This window comes from Macaca mulatta, chromosome 4 (assembly GCF_049350105.2).
Source record: "Macaca mulatta isolate MMU2019108-1 chromosome 4, T2T-MMU8v2.0, whole genome shotgun sequence".
Lineage (NCBI taxonomy): Eukaryota > Metazoa > Chordata > Mammalia > Primates > Cercopithecidae > Macaca > Macaca mulatta.
The window spans coordinates 171,995,593-172,014,756 of NC_133409.1; the positions used below are offsets into that span (position 1 = coordinate 171,995,593).

General features: G+C 40.9%; 1 protein-coding gene across 3 annotated transcripts in view; it reads right to left on the reverse strand.

Moving 5' to 3' along the window:
- Positions 1 to 19,164, reverse strand: part of SMIM13 (small integral membrane protein 13) — a 43,449-nt gene that overhangs the window by 4,767 nt on the left and 19,518 nt on the right.

Here is a 19,164-nt window from a genome sequence, read left to right on the forward strand (position 1 = left end):
CAAAGAAAATATGTTTTCTTAAATTATATGATGAAAGACTAAAGCCACAGCACCAATATCTTAGATTCAAGGTGTTTAAAACACAGATTTTAAAAATACAATATTTTCATGTCAATGTCATTAGAAAGTATGACTAATTCTCTTTTAACAAAAAAAAAAAAAAAAACAAGTCTTGTTTTTGCAAGGAGTAGTAAGGTTTTTAAATGTTCACTAATAAGGAACAAACAATCAATAAAGGAACACACAGGTGAAAACCTCTGAACCTATGCTTGGTTGCTCTAAAATGTTAAGAGCATAAACTAAACTAAATTAAGCATCCTAACACGGTTTTTCACGTTCATGTGTTTTCTTGATGCTGTCTACTTTAAAGACTCCGGCTGCATAGAATAGAAATGAAACATAGCATAGAGCATATTTTGTGAAAACAAAATAAAAGCAGCTTTTCTTGCCCAGGGTTAATCCAGGCCAAGATAAATGGATACATAAGGGGAGTTTCTAATTTTACTTGTTTTTTTCTTACAATCTCTGGGAAAAAATTACTATAAACCCCTTGACACTAAAGACAAACTTCAGAGATTTAATCAATTTCTCAAGTTTTTGCTTTAAGCTTGGGTGCTGAGTGTTACCTGAACCAAACCATAAATATTTTCTGGTCAACTGTGTGTTTGAGTAAAGCACCCAACTTCGTAAAATATTATTTTAATGATACTCCAAATTAGCATCTTCTCTCTTTACCCAAAATTCTGTGTAAAACAGGCAGAGCAAATTAGTGGAAAGAACACTGAGGAAGGAGTCAGGAGTTCCAGTTCTGACAGAAGATTCACAAAGCTACAGTGAGGAATTGAATGAGAAGGTCTCAAAAGGGCTGAGGTACCTGGCATTAGGCATTTTCTAAAATGCTCAATTTGGTTGTCCTTAGGCAGTGGAATCTGAGGTAACTTTTGTTGGGTTTTTAAATTGAGATGTAATTCACATACCATAAAATTCATCCTTTTAAAGTATACAATTCAGTGTTTTTTAGTATATCCACAAGATTGTACAACCATCACCACTACTGAAGTCCAAAATGTTTTCATCAACCCCAACAGAAACCTCATACCCATTAACAGTCACTCCCCATCCCTGCTCCTACTAGCCCCTGGCAACCACTAATCTACTTTCTGTCTCTATGGATTTGCCTATTCTGAACATGTCATGTTAATGGAATCATACAATACGTGGCCTCTGTGTCTGGTTTTTCAAACTCAGCCCATGTTCCCAACGTGTGTCCACTGTGTTGTAAGCATCAGCACTTCATTTCTTTTTATGGTTGAATAATATTCCATTTTATGTACATATTACATTCTGTTTAAGGATTTATCAATTGATAGACATTTAGAAGTTTCTACTTTTGGCTATTATAGGAAACAAAGTTGCCACTTTTTGACTGCAATGAATATTTGTGTACAAGTTTCTCCATGGACCTATGTTCTCATTTATCTTGGGTGTATCTATCTAGAAGGGAATTGCTGGGTCATATGGTAACTCTGTGTTTAAACACTTGGAAACTGCAAAGCAGCTACAACACTTTACATTCCCACCTGCAATGTATGAGGTTCCAATTTCTCTACATCCTCACCAACACTTTTTATTGTCCATCTTTTTTATTACAGGACTCCTAGCAGGCATGACGGTATATCATGAAGCTTTGATTTGCATTTCCCTCATGACTAATGATGTTCGGTATCTTTTCATGTTCTTATTAGCCATCTATTATCTACTTTGGAGAAATATCTATTCATTTCTTTTGCCCAGTTTTTACATTTAGTTGCTTTTTATTATTGAGTTGTAAGAGTTCTTAGTATATTCTAGATATTAGATGCTTATCAGGTATATGATTTGCAAATATTTTCTCCCATTCTGTGGGCCGGCTTTTCACTATCTTGAAAAAGTCCTTTGAAGCACAAAAGTTTTTAAGGAAGCCTAATGCATCATTTTTTCCTTTGTTTGCTTGTACTTTGAATGGCGTATCTAGGAAACCACTGACCAATCCTACATCATGAAGATTTACATCTATGTAGTTCTTGTAAGAGTTTATAGTTTTGCTCTTAGATGTAAGTATTTAATCCACTTTTGTTAATTTTGGTGTAAGAAAGGGGTCCAAATTCATCCTTTTGCATGCGGAAATCAAGCTGTTCCAGGATCATTTGTTGAGAAGATTATTTTCCTCCACCATTACATTATATTGGCACCTTTGTCAAAAAACAATTGGTCATAAATGTTACAGTTTATTTCTGGATTCTCAATTCCATCCCATTAACCTGTATATGCCTATCATTATTCTAGTCCCATACCATGTTGGTTACAGTAGCTTTATATTAAGTTTAAAAATCAGGAAATTTGAGTCCATCAACGTTCCTTTTCAAGACTGTTTTGACTATTCTGAGTCATTTCCATGGGAATTTTAGAATCATTTTGTCGATATAAGTTTTTTTTTTTAAAAAAAAGGCACCAAGAATTTTGATAGGGACTGCATTTAATCTGTAGATCAATTTGGACACCTACCTTGTTTTTTTAAAAAAATATATTTCTCTGTACTTACCAAATTTTTCCACAATGAACACACATGGCTTTGGTAATTGGGATAAATAAGAAAGAAACCGGTAAGTACATCATGAATACTCTGTAGACTTATATTTTGTAAATACCTCAATGCCATTAATTAGCCTAAATTAACAAGGTCAGTTGACTTCAACAGATACTAAGGAAAACTTCTCTTAACTCTTAGGTTAGACTCGAAAATATAACCTAAAAGCTAAAAGAACTCACTTGATCAGGATTTTGTGCTAAACAGATAATACAGTGGTAAATTTACTATCAGAAAATTATAATCTTGCTAAAAACTGATGCTCTTGATTTTATTAAAGCCAAAGATTCCAACAGTGGCTACAATGTATAAAATGACCATAAAGAAGAGAGAGGAAATCCTTTGCCTGGAAAGACTATGATAAAAGGCCTCACCATTGGGGTTCCCACCATAAAGTACTATAGTGCTCTTGGGATGGTTAAGAAAGAGTAAGTCTCTCAGCATGGAAATCTACAAGATAAGGAACTAAGGACCACTGTAGCTTTCAGAGGCTTGGGATAGAAGAGCATTCAGCTAGATCACAGACTCTTCCCAATTTTAGTAAGAGGAATCACAAAATTTTTTTTGGTAATCACTGTCAGCAACCAATGTAAGGGATTCAATCTCAAGTCAAAATTCAGAACCAGAATGTGGTGTCAATGAGAAAAATTCCAGAGTTTGGAGAAGCAAGTTATGGCTACTATGTCCACTCACCACTCCCCTCCCGACCCTGGCCAGCTGAACCACTCCAACTCCATACTGCTGTAATTTTTATCCTCAAATCTGGAGAGAGGTAAGCTTGAACAGTATGCATTTTTCTCCCAATTCTGTCTGGGTATAGGCTGTGTGAGGGCTGGGGGGAAACATGCAGTAGTGACACTGTTTCTCACAAAACACTGTGAGGTATGGAATTCCCCTAATATAACTATGGAGTTCATCTATTGGGCAGCCAAAAAGAACAAACGCCCAGTTGTTTTGTTTTTCTTACAATGACTACTGTAATGATAGGTTGGGAGTACAAAGGAAAGAGATAAATTGTAGTTTAGATAAGAACTGCAGTAAATTCACTAAACTGAGGAAAGTTCAACAAGTTGTCCTCCAAGCAAAATGACTAAGTTCTTACAGAGGTGTAATTCTGGGGAGAGACAGGAGGAGGACAGGAAGGGGGGTGTTTCCATATCATAATACTTAGGACTAGTAAGATCTGATGCTTCTACCATAGGCTGTTTATCAAAGAGTGTTCATAGTCTGAACAAAGGATGAGACTAAAAATGCTGGGTAGTTTGAATGGGAAAACAACACATGACACATCTGTTTTGAGGAAAAAAACCATTATTAAAGCCCCAATGAATATATAACAGGAAAAGTATGACTGAGCAAAGAATAAACTAAAAGAGGTATTACTGTGCCAGATACAACTGCCAATAAGCTATTCAACTGCTATGTTAGACATGACAATACTAATAACTAGGAGGAATCACACTACCTGACTTAAAAATATACCACAAACTATAGTAACCAACACATCATGGTACTAACATAAAAACAGACACATAGACAAATGGAACAGAATAGAGAATCCAGAAATAAATCCATGTATTAACAGCCAACTGATTTGACACACCCACCAAGAACATTCAAGTTCCTCAAAAAACTAAAAATAGATTTACCATATGATCCAACAATGCTCCTGTTGGTTTATATATCCAAAAGAAAGGAAATCGGTATATTCAAGAGATATTTGCATACATGCTCATGTTTATTGCAGAACTATTCACAACAGCAAAATACGAAATCAACCTAAGTGCCAGCAATGGATAAATGGATAAAGAAAATGTGGCACAGATACACAACAGAATACTATTCCGCCATAAAGAATGTGTCCTGTCATTTGCAGCAACATGGTTGGAGCTGGAGGTTATTATGTTAAGTGAAATAAGTCAGACACAGAAAGACAAATATCACATCATCTCACTCATACGTGGCAGCTAAAAACGATCTTACAGAGCTAGAGTGATGGTTATTGGAGTCCGGGAAGTGTTGAGGTGGGGAAGGGATGAAGAGAGGTTGATTAGTGGGTACAAAAATACAATTAGAGAGGAGGAAGGAAGAGCAAGATGGCCAAACAGAAGCCTCTAGTGACCAACGTCCCTGTAGCAATGCCAAACTGAACAACTATCCACACAAACAAGCACCTTCATAAAAATCAAAAATCAGGTGAATGATCACAGTACCTGGTTTTAACATATTAATAAAAGAGGTACTGAAGAGGAAAGATAGTCTCGAAATGCCTACGCTAGCCTCCCTCCTCTGTCAGCAGCAGTCACATGGCATGGAAAGAGAATCTGTATGCCTGGGGGAGGGAGAGCACGGTGATTATGGGACTCTGTCCTGTCACAGGAGAAAGCAAGACAGGACAGAACTCAGTCTGCACCCACATAGGGAGCAGTTAGACCAGTCCTAACCATAGGGGAATTGCCCACCCCAGCAACTGGAACCTGAGTTCCAGCAAGCCCTACCACCCTGGGCTAAAGTGCTCTGGGGACCTCAATAAACTTGAAAAGGAGTCTAAGTCACAAGGACTAAAATTCCTGGACAAGTCCTGGTGCTGTGTTGGGAGCCAGTGGACTTAGGGAGCACACGACCTAGTGAGACACCACCTGGGGCAACCAAAGGAGTGCTTGCATTACCACCCCTCAACCACAAGCAGTACAGCTCGCAGGTCTGGGGGAGACTTCTTCCCTCTGTCTGAGGAGAGAGGAGAGGAGAGAGTAAAGAGGACTTGGTCTTACAACTTGGTTATCAGCTTAGCCATACTAGAACAGGGTACCAAGCAGAGTCGTGAGATTGCCATTCCGGGCCCTGGCTCCCAGCTGACATGTCCAGATACACCCTGGGCCAGACGGGAATCTGCTGCCTTGAATGGAAGGACCTGCTCCTAGCAGGATTCACTGCCTGCTTAGTACACAGCCCCTGGAACCTAAATAGTCAACAGTGGTAGCCAAACAGTACTTACTGAGGGCCTTGAGTGAGACTCAGAGCCATGTTGGCCTCAGATGTGACCCAGCACATTCTGAGCTGTGGTGGCTATGGGGAGAAACTCTTACTCAAGGAAAGGAGAGAAAAGAGTGAAGAGAACTTTGTCTTGCAGCTTGGGTACCAGCTCGGCTACAGTGGGACAGAACACTAAGCAGCCTCCTGGTGTCCTCAGTTCCAGGTCTTGGCTCCTAGACGGCATTTCTGGACCTGCCCTGGGCCAGAGGGAAGTCCACTGTCCTGAAGGAGAGACTAAGTCATGATAGCATTCACCACAAGCTAACTAAGTGATATGGTTTGGCTGTGTCTCCACCCAAATCTCACCACAAGCTAACTGAGTGACATAGTTTGGCTGTGTCCCCACACAAATCTCTTTTGGAATTGTACTCCCATAATTGCCACATGTTGTGGGAGGGACCCAGTGGGAGATAATTGAATCATAGGGGGCAGTTTCCTCCATACTGTTCTCCTGGTAGTGAATAAGTCTCACGAGATCTGACGGTTTTATCAGGGGTTTCCACTTTTGCGTCTTCCTCATTCTCTCTTTGGCTGCTGCCATCCATGTAAGATGGGATTTGCTCCTTCTTGCCTTCCGCCATAATTGTGAGGCTTCCCTAGCCACATGGAACTGTAAATCCAATTAAACCTCTTTATTTTGTAAATTGCCCAATCTCAGGTATGTCTTTATCAGCAGCATGAAAGGGGACTAATACACTGAGCCTCAAGTGAACACTGGTGGTTGGAAGACAGTAGTCCCTGTGGGCCTAGGGCAGTTGTGGCCACAAGGAAACAGTTCTCTGAGGAAAGGGAAGACTGGGAGGGGTTTTGTCTTGCAGCTTCAGTGCCAGCTTAGCTGCAGTAGAACAGAGAGCACCAGGTAAATCTGTAAGTTTCCCAACTCCTGGCCCTGGCTCCCAGACAGCTAGCGGGGAACTCACCCCACCCTAATGGGAAGGACACAAGCCTGACTGGATTCATCACCTGCTGACTGTAGAGCCCTTGGGTTTTGAGGAAACGTAAGTGGTAGCCAGGCAGTGGTCACCATGAACCTCAATCAAGACCCACTGTTATGCTGGCTTCGAGTCTGACTCAGCACAGTCCCAGCTGTGGTGGCCACAGGGGTGACTGTGTTACCCCTTCCCCAGCTCCAGGCAGCTCAGCACAGACAGAGATTCCATTTATTTTGGGAAAAGTAAGGGAAAAGAACAAGAGTTTCTGCTTGCTAACCCAGAGAATTCTTCTGGATCTTACCCAAGACAACCAAGGTGGTGCCTCTACAAGTCTGTAAGAGCCACAGCATAACTGGGCTTGGGATGCCTCCTAATGCAGACATGGCTACAGTGAACAAAGACTTAGATCACAATGCCCAAGTCCCTTCAAATACTTGGAAAGCATTCCCAAGAAGGATAGGTACAAAGAGGCCCAGATTGTGAAGACTACAATAAACACCTAACTCTGCAATGCCCAGACACCAATAAACATTCAGAAGCATCAAGACCATCCAGGAAAACACGACCTCACCAAATGAACTCATTAAGGAACCAGAGACCACTCCCAGAGATATGTGACCTTTCAGAGAGAGGATTCAAAATAGCTGTTTTGAGGAGGCTCAACAAAATTAAAGATAACAGAATGAATTTGAATCCTATCAGATAAATTTAACAAAAAGATTGAAATAATTTTTTAAAATCAAGAAGAAATTCTGGAGCTAAAAACTTCAACTGAAATACTGAAGAATGCATCAGAGCCTCTCAACAGCAGAACTGATCAAGCAGAAGAAAATCAGTGACCTTGAAGACAGGCTATTTTAAAATACGCAGCCAGGGCTGGGCGCCATGGCTCGCGCCTATAATCTCAGCACTTTGGGAGGCCGAGGCAGGCGGATCACGAGGCCAGAAGTTCGAGACCAGCCTGGCCAACATATGAAACCCCATCTCTACTAAAAATACAAAAATTAGCTGGGCATGGTGGCGTGCACCTGTAGTCCCAGCTACTCGGGAGGCTGAGGCAGGAGAATCGCTTGAACGCGGGAGGCGGAGGTTGTGGTGAGCCAAGATTGCGCCACTACGCCAGCCAGGGCAACAGGGCGAGACTCCATCTCAAAATAAATAAAATAAATGAAAATATGCAGTCAGAGGAGACAAAAGAAAAAAGAAGTACATCTACAAGATCTAGAGAACAGCCTCAGAAGGGCTAATCTAAGAATTATAGGCCTTAAAGAGGAGGTAGAGAGAGAGATTAGGGTACAAAGTTATTTAAAGAGATAACAGAGAACTTCTCAAACCTAGAGAAAGGTATCAATACTCAAGTACAAGAAAGTTACAGAACACCAAGCAGATTTAACCCAAAGAAGACTACCTCAAGGCATTTTTTTTTTTTTTTTTTTTTTTGGAGACGGAGTCTCGCTCTGTCGCCCAGGCTGGAGTGCAGTGGCCGGATCTCAGCTCACTGCAAGCTCCGCCTCCCGGGTTCACGCCATTCTCCTGCCTCAGCCTCCCGAGTAGCTGGGACTACAGGCGCCCGCCACCTCGCCCGGCTAGTTTTTTTTTTGTTTTAGCCAGGATGGTCTCGATCTCCTGACCTCGTGATCCGCCCGTCTCGGCCTCCCAAAGTGCTGGGATTACAGGCTTGAGCCACCGCGCCCGGCCACCTCAAGGCATTTAATAATCAAACTCCCAAAGGTAAAGGACAAAGAAATGATACTGAAGGCAGCAAGAGAAAAGAAACAAATAAGATACTCAGAAGCTTGAACATGTCTGGCAGTCAACCTCTCAGTGGAAACCCCAGGAGAAAGTGGCAAGGCATTTTTTTTTTTTTTTTTTTTAAACAGGGTCTCACTCTGTCACCCAGGCTGGAGTCTGGATTGCAATGGCATGATCTCAGCTCACTGCAACCTCTACTTCCCAGGTTCAAGCAATTCTCCTGCTTCAGCCTCCCAGGTGGCTGAGATTACAGGTGTGCACTATCACGCCCAGCTAATTTTTGTATTTTTAGTAGACACGGGGTTTCACCATGTTGGCCAGGCTGGTCTCAAACTCCTTACTTCAAGGGATCCACCCGCCTTGGCCTCCCAAAGTGCTGGAATTACAAGCATGAGCCACCACACCAGGCTTTTTTTTTTTTTTTTTTTTTTTTTAAGATAGAGTCTCACTCTGTTGCCCAGACTGGAGTGCAGTAGCACTATCTCGGCTCACTGCAACCTCTGTCTCCCGGGTTCAGGTGATTCCCCTGCCTCAGCCTCCCAAGTAGCTGGCATTACAGGTGCACGCCACCATGCCCAGTTGATTTTTGTATTTTTAGTAGAGATGGGGTTTTGCCACATTGGCCAGGCCGGTTTCAAACTCCTGACCTCAGGTGATCCACCAGCCTCGGCCTCCCAAAATGCTGGGATTACAGGCATGAGCTACTATGCCTGGCCATGGCATGACATATTTAAAGTGCTGAAGGGAAAAAAAAAATATCCTAGAACAGTATATTAAGCAAAAATATCCTTCAAACATGAAGGAGAAATTAAGACTTTCCCGCTAGGGGATTTCGTCAACACCAAACCTGTCCTACAAGAAGTGCTAAAGGGAGTTCTTCAACCTGAAAGAAAAGGACATTACTGATAAGAAATCACCTGAAGGTATAAAACTGGTTGGCCTCTTGAATGGTGCTGGGGAAACTGGATATCCATATGCAAAAGAATGAAACTAGACTCCTATCTCTCACCATATACAAAAATCAAATCAAAACGGCTTAAGACTTACATTTAAGACCTCAAATTATGAAGCTACTATAAGAAAACACTGAGGAAACTCTCTGGGACACTGGTCTAAGCAAAGATTTCTTCAGTGATACCTCAAAAGCACAACCAACCAAAGCAAAAATGGGCAAATGGGATCCCATCAAGTTTAAAAGCTTCTGTGCAGCAAAGGAAACAACCAATAAAATGAAGAGACAACCGACAGAATAGGAGAAAATATATGCAAACTATCCATCTGACAAGGGATTAATAACTACAACATATAAAGAGCTCAAACAACTCTATAGGAAAAAAATGTAATAATTCAATTAAAAATGGGCAAAAGATCTGAATAGACATTTCTCAGAAGAAGACATGCAAATGGCAAACAGGTATATAAAAAGGTGCTCAACATCCCTGATCATCAGAGAAATGCAAAACGAAACTACAATGAGATATCATCTCACCTAGTTAAAATGGCTTTTATCCAAAAGATAGACAATAATGAATGCTGGGTGAGAATGTGGAGGAAAAAGGAACCCTTGTACAATGCTGGTGGAAACACTGTGTACATAAGTTAGTAATACCACTATGGAGAACAATTTGGAGGTTCCTTTAAAAATCTAAAAATAAAACTACCATATGATCCAGCAATCCCACTGCTAGGTATTTCCCCACCTACCCCCCTAAAAAAAGGAAATCAATATACTGAAGAGATACCTACATTCCCATGTTTACTGCAGTGCTATTCACAATAGTCAAGATTTGGAAGCAACCTAGGTGTCCATCAACAGACAAATGGATTTTTAAAATGTGGTACATATACACAATGGAATACTATCCAGGTGTAGAAAAGAATGAGATCCTGTCACTTGCAATAACATGGATGAAACTGGAGGATGTTAAATGACAAAAGCCAAGCACGGAAAGACAAACTTTGTATGTTCTCACTTATTTGTAGAAGTTAAGAATTAAAACAACTGAACTTACAGAAAGTATAATGATAGTTCCCAGAGGCTGGGAAGGGTATTGAAGGGGCAGGGAGTGGGAACGGTTAATGGGTACAAAAACATATTGGGATAGAATGAGTAAGATCTAGTATTTGACAGCACATCGGGGTGATCACAGTCAACAATAACTTACTGTATATTTATAAAAATAACTAAAAGAAAAGAATTGTAGCACAAAGGATAAATGTATGAAGTAGTGAACACCCCATTTATCCTTATGTGATTATTATGCATTGCATGCTCATATCAAAATATCTCATGTACTCCCTATATATACCTACTATGTACCCACAAAAATAAAAAATACATACAATAATTTATTGTATATTTCAAAATAGCAAGATTTGAAATGTTCCCAACATAAAGAAATGGTAAATGTTTGAGTTGATGGATATGCTAAATACCTTGCTTTGATCATGGTACATTATATTTATGTATTGAAATATATTTACTCCATAAATATGTATGATTATTATGTAACAATAAAAATAATAATAGCTAACTTTTAAAACTCTGAGACAAGAACTGTAAGAAAATGCTTTGCACATATCATCTAATGGCCAAATTGTTATTCAGTTGAACTAAACCGTTGTGTCACACACTTCTGGTATGCCACACTCCTTGCTGCTAATAGGGCTCAAATCTATTCAGCTATGGTATTTGTAATCATCTTATGACAAATGTAACATGAAATAGAAAGTCACATACATAGTTCATCTCTTGTTATTTTAATAAAGCAGCTTTTAGTTCAAGTTAGAGAATCCCAAAGACAGCTTAAACAAAAAGGGAATTTACTAAAAGCTACAGAGGTGGGTGTCTCAGAGAGCATGGGAGGAAGCGCCCTTACGAGGGACAAGAACTAGGAGAAGGTTCTCACGAACTGAGGTCATTTGCTCAGCATGATCTGTTTCTCTCTGCATACTGGCTCCATTTTCCTCTATGCTTCTCTCTGTAGATTGCTCCTCCTCCCCACAGCTTTCTAAAACACAAACTTAGAAAAAACACAACGTAGAATCTCTGAGTTCAAGCGTTAGCCCCAGGAGCAGGTACAGTGAACATGAATATAGGGCCCATCCCTGAGAGGACATGGGTGTTTTTAATTTTTATTTATTGTAGAGATAGGGTCTTGCTTTGTTGCCCAGGCAGGTCTCAAACTCCCGGTTCAAGTGATCCTCCTGCCTTGGCCTCTCAACGTGCTGGGATTACAGGTGTGAGCTGCCACGCCCAGCTGACATGGTGATTTTTGAGATTAAAGGGGAGTGGAGGGAATAGTCTGGGAAAAGATGCCCAGTAATATCTTGATATCTCCTCCACCTTTACTAGACAATAGGCTCTTGGAGGATGGCCTCTATCATGGGAGCCACCCCGTCTCAAAAAAAAAAAAAAAAAACCAGGCAGGCAATAATATTTTGTTAGATAATGTCTAACCAAAACCTTCAATCTTCTTGGAATCTGCCCCAATTCCTTTAAAACACAGGCCTGACCTTTGATAAAGGTCCACATTGCAAAAAGTCCTCCACCTCTAGAGCAGAGGAACTACTTAGTCAGGGGAAGGTGGGCACGCAAGAGGATAGGCCTAAACTTTGGTCCACACTGCAAAAAGCCCTCCACCTCTAGGGCAGAGGAACTACTCAAGAGTCGGGGCAAGGTAGGGTCACAAGAGGACAGGAGTCATATTTTCCCTTTTAGGGAAAAGAACACCTATAAAAGTAAGGCGAATTCAAAATTATTATCCAGTGCAATGATTCGAGTTAAAGGTATGTGATTACCACACTGCACCCTTCACAAGAGGGATCATACAGACTTCGAAATCCGCTGAGGAGTTTTTAGAAAATGCAGATTGCCAAGAGCTCATCCCAGATATCCCAAAATCAGTCTCCAGGGATTGTGCTGATTCATGTTTTTAAGCTCCCTAGATGATTCTGACACACATGCAGCCTTGGAAAAGACAAAAAGAAGTGAAAAAGAAGCATGAGTGCTGCTGCCAATCAATTGTGGAGACTGGCCAAAGAAAAGAAGAAAAAGATTAGCAGTGGGGTGTACATGGGGGATAGACAGAACAACAGTTGACCAGAGAACCTGAGAAGACTATACTTGAGAAAACACAGCTTAATGCAAAATCAGTATTTACTAGTGAGACAGTGTAGGTATGTATGTAAGGGGAGCAACAAAGAAACTGGCCAGACATTGCTGATAAGTGGAGCAATGCTGCAGGAGGACCATGGATATGATGACCGACATAATGGATAGTCAGTAGTGGACATAAAGAATGACTGTATCTTGCTCCAAGTGGAACTGTATTATGTCTAGTTAATAGAATGGTTTAATACAGCACTTATGCATTCAGAACTCATTCTCTTGTAAACAATGAGTGGAAGAGAGGACAAGTGGAAAGTTATGTAATAGAAAATAAAGCATCACTCTTTACATGATATTGGTAAGAGAGCACCAAATACCAGGAGAGGGGTGTGTATGCAGGTGTGTGTGTTGGGAGGGGGAGAGGCACCTGTATAACCATAAATATAGACCAACCTAATCTGGACTCAGGGCCCTAGTGACTAACTTCTCCCAGGTGTGCATATGTATTTTGGGGGAGAGGGGAATGAAGGAAGCAAAACCACTAAAACCCAGGCAGCCTTTTTCTGAAAAAGACTTACCAATTGCACCCTGCATGCCTACAGCGGACTTCTTACAGAAGTATAGCTTATACAATTCCTCCCACCCAGACCCAAAAGGCACATATCAGAAACTTCTTGACACTTATTCTATGGGCATGGGTCTAGAACCATGTCCTGGGATTTAGTAAGACAGAAACAGTAGAGTGAGAAGAAAGGAGAGGTGAGGGGCAAAGGACAGTCCATAATACACTGACTGTTAAAATGAGCTTTGCAGTTTTTCAGCTTAAAAGGAAGTTTATGTCTTGCTTCAGTCTGGCATTGTATGCCAGAATAACTAGTAAGCAAAAGAGGGTGTGTATTCTGAGATAAGCAAAAGAGTACTCACTTCTGTGTGCCAATAACTAAGCATTTGTTCAAATGATGAATTTCATTAAACACACTGTAAATTGTTTTCTATGTAAGATAAACATGCTGGCAGCAGAAGGGTTGTGATAGATGAACTTGAGTGATGAACCATCACCATCAACACACCACAAACCTAGGGGAGAAGTGTAATTTCACCTTCAATTATACAGTTATCAGTTCACAAAGTGCTTTTACATTCAATCATTGTGCTTGTACACAATCCATCTGAATGAGACCAGCAATCATTATTCCCATTTTCTAAATAAGAAAATAAAGGCACACAGTGACTCATGACATTTGAAGACAGCCAGCTACATAAGACACAGCAATGAATCTTAACAGTGTATCAAACTTCTCAGATTTTCATGGTGACAGTATGACTAAAACACAAAGCACTATCTAGAGAATGAGAATACCATTTTGCTACTTGCTATAGTCTGAATGTTTGTGTGCCCCCAAAATTCATATATTGAAATTTAATCCCCAATGTGATAGCATTGGCAGGTGAAGCCTCTGGGAGGTGATTAGGCCATAGGGTGGAGACTCATGAGTGGGATTAATGCATTTATTAAAATAACACCCCAGAGAGCTCCCTCCCTCCTTCCCCTTCTGCCATGTTTGGACACAGTGAGAAGACACATCTATGAACCAGGAAGCAGGCCCTCACCAGACACTAAATCTGCCAGTACCTTGACCTTGGATTTTCCAGCCCTCTAGAACCATGAGAAATAAACTTTCGTTGTTTATAAGCTACCCAGTCTATGGTATTTTTGTTACAGCAGCCCAAACAGACTAAGACACACTACCCAAGGTATTTTCAGTCCAAAAGCCCAGGTGCGGTATAACCACAAATTCTTGTATTTGTAAATTGTGGAATCATTCCAATGGAGTTACATAATCTCACCTTCATGATACTATCTAAGTAGCTAGTTGACTGGCTCAATACAGATTTCACATTTATAAAAAGCTCTTTTCCACGTTCAATCTTACTACTTTATTTCCATTTTACTCTGAAGGCAGCAAAGGCTCATCTGTGAGATAGTATGTCCAAGTCCTAAATGCAGACTAAACCAAGTAAGCCAAGCTCTTCTAATTCTTAAAATTCTCCCTCTACTGCACACCCCTTTCTCAATGACACACTAGGCAATGCTAGAAGTTAAGCCCCTGGAGTTGCCACTACCAAATCAACACAAATTTCAGCCATAGTACCTAACAAATCCAAAGCCTTTCTATCCAATAATCATAAGACATTTCAAGTTGCCTTTTAAAATCTCTTCTCTCTTTCTGTTCTCTTCTTCTGGTGATCACAACACTGCCATGGATCCAAATATCATCGTTATTACAGATGATGAGGACCAAATTTTCATCCACACTTTCCACTTTCCTGAACCTCAAGAGGGAATTTCTACCTGGCTAGTTTGAAGACATCTCAAAAACAGCGAGTGAGTGAGAGATTGAGAGAGGCTGAGAGAGAGAGAGCACACGCACATGTGTCTGCTGTCTGTCTCCATCCAACAGCTCTTTGGGGGAACTATATTCTCTCCCCCTCTCTATGGCAGAAAAGAGTTCCTCTTCAGCATTTTGTTCCCACTTTATCTTATCCCAGTGCTGCAGATTTTATTTTAATGAACCCTCTCACATCTGTCTCCTTCTCTACATTCCTAGCGCCATTCTCTATCCTAGATCACATCCTTGTATCTATCAACTGGATTGTCACCATAATTTCTTATATCTCAGAGGCATGTTAGACCACAATGTTCTTCCATGAATCCTAAAACTCCATGACTTATTTCTCACTTTGGCAAGTTAACCTCTACGTGCCTCAGTTTCCTGTTCTATAAAATGTGAATAACAGCACCCATTCTCAAAGAGTATGCGGTAATTAAAAGTTAATACATGTAACAAGCTAAAATGAATGCCTAAAACATAATACTCATCAAATATTAGCACTGTTACCATCTCATAGGCTCCAACCTCCTCCCCTCTAAGGCAAACAATACAGACATGAGACTACTACCGCTGTAACTGAGAATTTTAAGCATTACTAATATATAATTTTTAGATCATTCTACAATACTATTACTTCAATATAACCTGTTTTGGGTAATTGCTTTAGCACCTCATGCTCACTTCCATCATCCATACTACTGATCACCTTCCCTATGAGACCCAAGTTTCTTAAGGAAAGGAAATGTATGCTTTAATCAGTTTTCCAGTGTGCTCACTATGCCTTAAAACAGCACCTGGCACAAAGTAGATACTCAAAACAAATCAACTTTTATTCTCCCTGTCCCAATCCCACCCCCAAAACTACCAAGATTTAATTAATTTGACCAATTGATCCATTACAGAGTTCAATGTTTGCTCTGAAGAGTCCTACTATATAATATAGTAGCTACTGTATGGCAAAAGCTGCTGGTGCCCTTTCACAAAAGTACCAAGCAACCCTCAACCAAACTGATCTGAGATATATAGAACATTTCAATCAATAGCAGAAAAAACATTCTTTTCAATTATATATGCGATGTTCGCAAAGACAAACCATATACTGGCCAGGGGTGGTGGTTCATGCCTGTAATCCCACCACTTTAGAGGGCTGAGGTGGGCAGATGACTTGAGTTCAGGAGTTCGAGACCAGCCTGGCTAACATGGTGAAACTCCATCTCTATTAAAAACACAAAAATTTGCCGGGCGTGCAATCCCAGCCACTTGCGAGGCTGAGGCACAAGAATTGCTTGAACCCGGGAGGCGGAGATTGCAGTGAGCAGAGATCTTGCGACTGCACTCCAGTTGGGTGACAGAGAGAGACCGTCTTAAAAAGAAAAAAGAAAAAAAGAAAAAAAAAAAGATAAACCATATTCTATCATAAAATAAGTCCCATTAAATGTAAAAGTAAACCCTCCTAAATTTTATCATACAAAATACATTTGTGACCATAAAAAAGTCAAATTAGAAACTGAAAACAAAATATCTGGAAAAGAAAAAATAGTCAAAATTTAACAACATACTTCTAAATAAGCCATGGTGCCAGGGAGAAATCACAAGTGAAATTCGAAAATATCTTGAATTGAATAAAAATTTAAAAGTCAAAATCAATACTTAGAAACAATTATTAAATGTCAGCCTGGCACGGTGGCTCACGCCTGTAATCCCAACATCTTGGGAGGCCAAGGCAGGCGGATCATGAGGTCAAGAGATCGATACCATCCTGGCCACATGGTAAAACCCCATCTCTACTAAAAATACAAAAATTAGCTGGACGTGGTGGCAGGCACCTGCAGTCCCAGCTACTCAGGAGATTAGGCAGGAAAATCGCTTGAACCCGGGAGGCGGAGGTTGCAGTGAGCCAAGATCGCGCTACTGCACTCCAGCCTCGCGACAGAGCAAGACTACATCTCAAAAAAAAAAAAAAAAAGAAGAAAAAGAAACAATTATCATTAAATATCTATTTTCTTAAAAATAAGAAAAGTCTAAAATCAATAACCCAAGCTTTCCCCATAAGAAACTTGAAAAAGAAGTACAAATTAAACTCAAAATAAGCAGAAGGAAAGATATCTAGATATATGCATAAACCAATGAAACAGAATATGGACAAGCAATAGGGAGAAAAATATCAAACCAAAGGTGGTTCTTGGAAAAAGATCAATAAAATTTATAAACCTCTAGTCAGGCCAATTACAAACAAGAAAGGACACAAATAACCAATATCAGATCCTACAGGTGTTAAAAGGCTAATTAAGAAACATTATAAACTTTATCCCTGTAAATTATACAATTCAGAGTAAACAGACACAGTGCCTGAAAAACACTATGAAAGTTCATTCAGGCCGGGCGCGGTGGCTCAAGCCTGTAATCCCAGCACTTTGGGAGGCCGAGACGGGTGGATCATGAGGTCAGGAGATCGAGACCATCCTGGCTAACACGATGAAACCCCATCTCTACTAAAAAATACAAAAAACTAGCCGGGCGCGGTTGTGGGCACCTGTAGTCCCAGCTACTCGGGAGGCTGAGGCAGGAGAATGGCGTGAACCCGGGAGGCGGAGCTTGCAGTGAGCTGAGAGATACGGCCACTGCACTCCAGCCCGGGCGGGCGACAGAGCAAGACTCCGTCTCAAAAAAAAAAAAAAAAAAAAAAAAGAAAGTTCATTCAAGAAGAAACAGGTAAGTGGAATAGCCAAATAATAGCCAAATATCTAATAAAGAAACTCAATTCGTAGTTGAAAATCTTTCCAAAAAGAAAAGTCCCAGCCCAGATGAATTCTACCAAACATTTACAAAAGAAATTATGTCAAATGTGACAGACACACTCTAGTAATCCCAATGAGTCAATCCTTTGTGTAATCTTTATATGATTCCTCCTCTTGAGTGTGGGTAGAAACTGATCTGCTTCTAACCAACAGAACATGGCAAAGCTGGCCAGGAGCAGTGGCTCATGCCTATAAACCCAGCACTTTGAGAAGCTGACGCAGGCGGATCACGTGAGGCCCAGAGTTTGAGACCAGCCTGGCCAACATGACGAAACCCCATCTCTAGAAAAAAAAAAAAAAATTAGCTGGGCGTGGTAGTGCATGCCTGTAGCAGCTACTTGGGAGGCTGAGGCACGAGAATCGCTTGAACCTGGGAGGCGGAGGTTGCAGTGGGCAGAGATCACACCACTATACCCCAGCCTGGGTGAAAGAGTGATACCCTGTCCAAAAAAGAAAAAAGGGAAGGAAGGAAGGGAGGGAGGGAGGGAGGGAGGGAAGGAGGGAGGAAGGCTGGCCATGGTGGCTCACGCCTGTAATCCCAGCACTTTAGGAGGCCGAGGCGGGCAGATCACCTGAGGTTGGGAGTTTGAGACCAGCCTGACCAACATGGAGAAACCCCATCTCTACTAAAAATACAAGAAAATGAGCCAGGTGTGGCAGTCTATGCTTGTAATCCCAGCTACTCGGGAGCCTGAGGCAGGAGAATCGCTTGAACCCAGGAGGCGGAGGTTGCGGTGAGCCAAGATCGAGCCATTGCACTCCAGCCTGGGCAACAAAAGTGAAATTCTGTCAAAAAAAAGAAAAGACAAGACAAGACAGAATATGGCAAAGGTAATGGGACAGTTACTCCCTTTATTAGGTTATATTATTTGGTAAAGACGAAGGGATTTTGAAACTACAATTAAGGTCTCAATCAGTTATTTTTTAGTTATTCAAAAGTGAAATTACCTCGGGTGGGCCTGACTCAATTAGGTAAAAACCTTAAAAGAGGGATTGGGACCCTCCCTGGTGTCAGAGATTCAACTGGCATGAAGAGGTGAGCCAACTTGAGTCCTCAGTCACAGGACTCAACAGAACCAAATCCTGCCAACAACCACATAAGCTTGAAGGAGGAACCCAAGCTCCAGAAACGAACGAAGTCAGGCCCCGACTGCAGCCTTAGGAGCAAAGGACCCAGCTAAGCCAAGTGGAGACTCCTGATCCATAGAAACTGATATCTAATAACTGTGTGTTGTCTTAAGCTGCTAAATCTGTGGCAATTTGTTATGTAGCAACAGAAAACCAATATGCCAATTGTATGTAAATGCTCCCAAAAATCCAAAAGAAAGGAACAGTGCCCAACTCATGTAATAAGGTCTGCATTAACACTATGACAAAACCAGACAAGGGTGCTTAAGAAAACCACAAGTATTTCTCATGAATATAAACAGAAACATCTTAAATGCTTACTAAATTAATTCCTACAGTATAGAAAACGGATAACATGTCATGACCAAAGCAGGTTTATCTGAGGAATGGG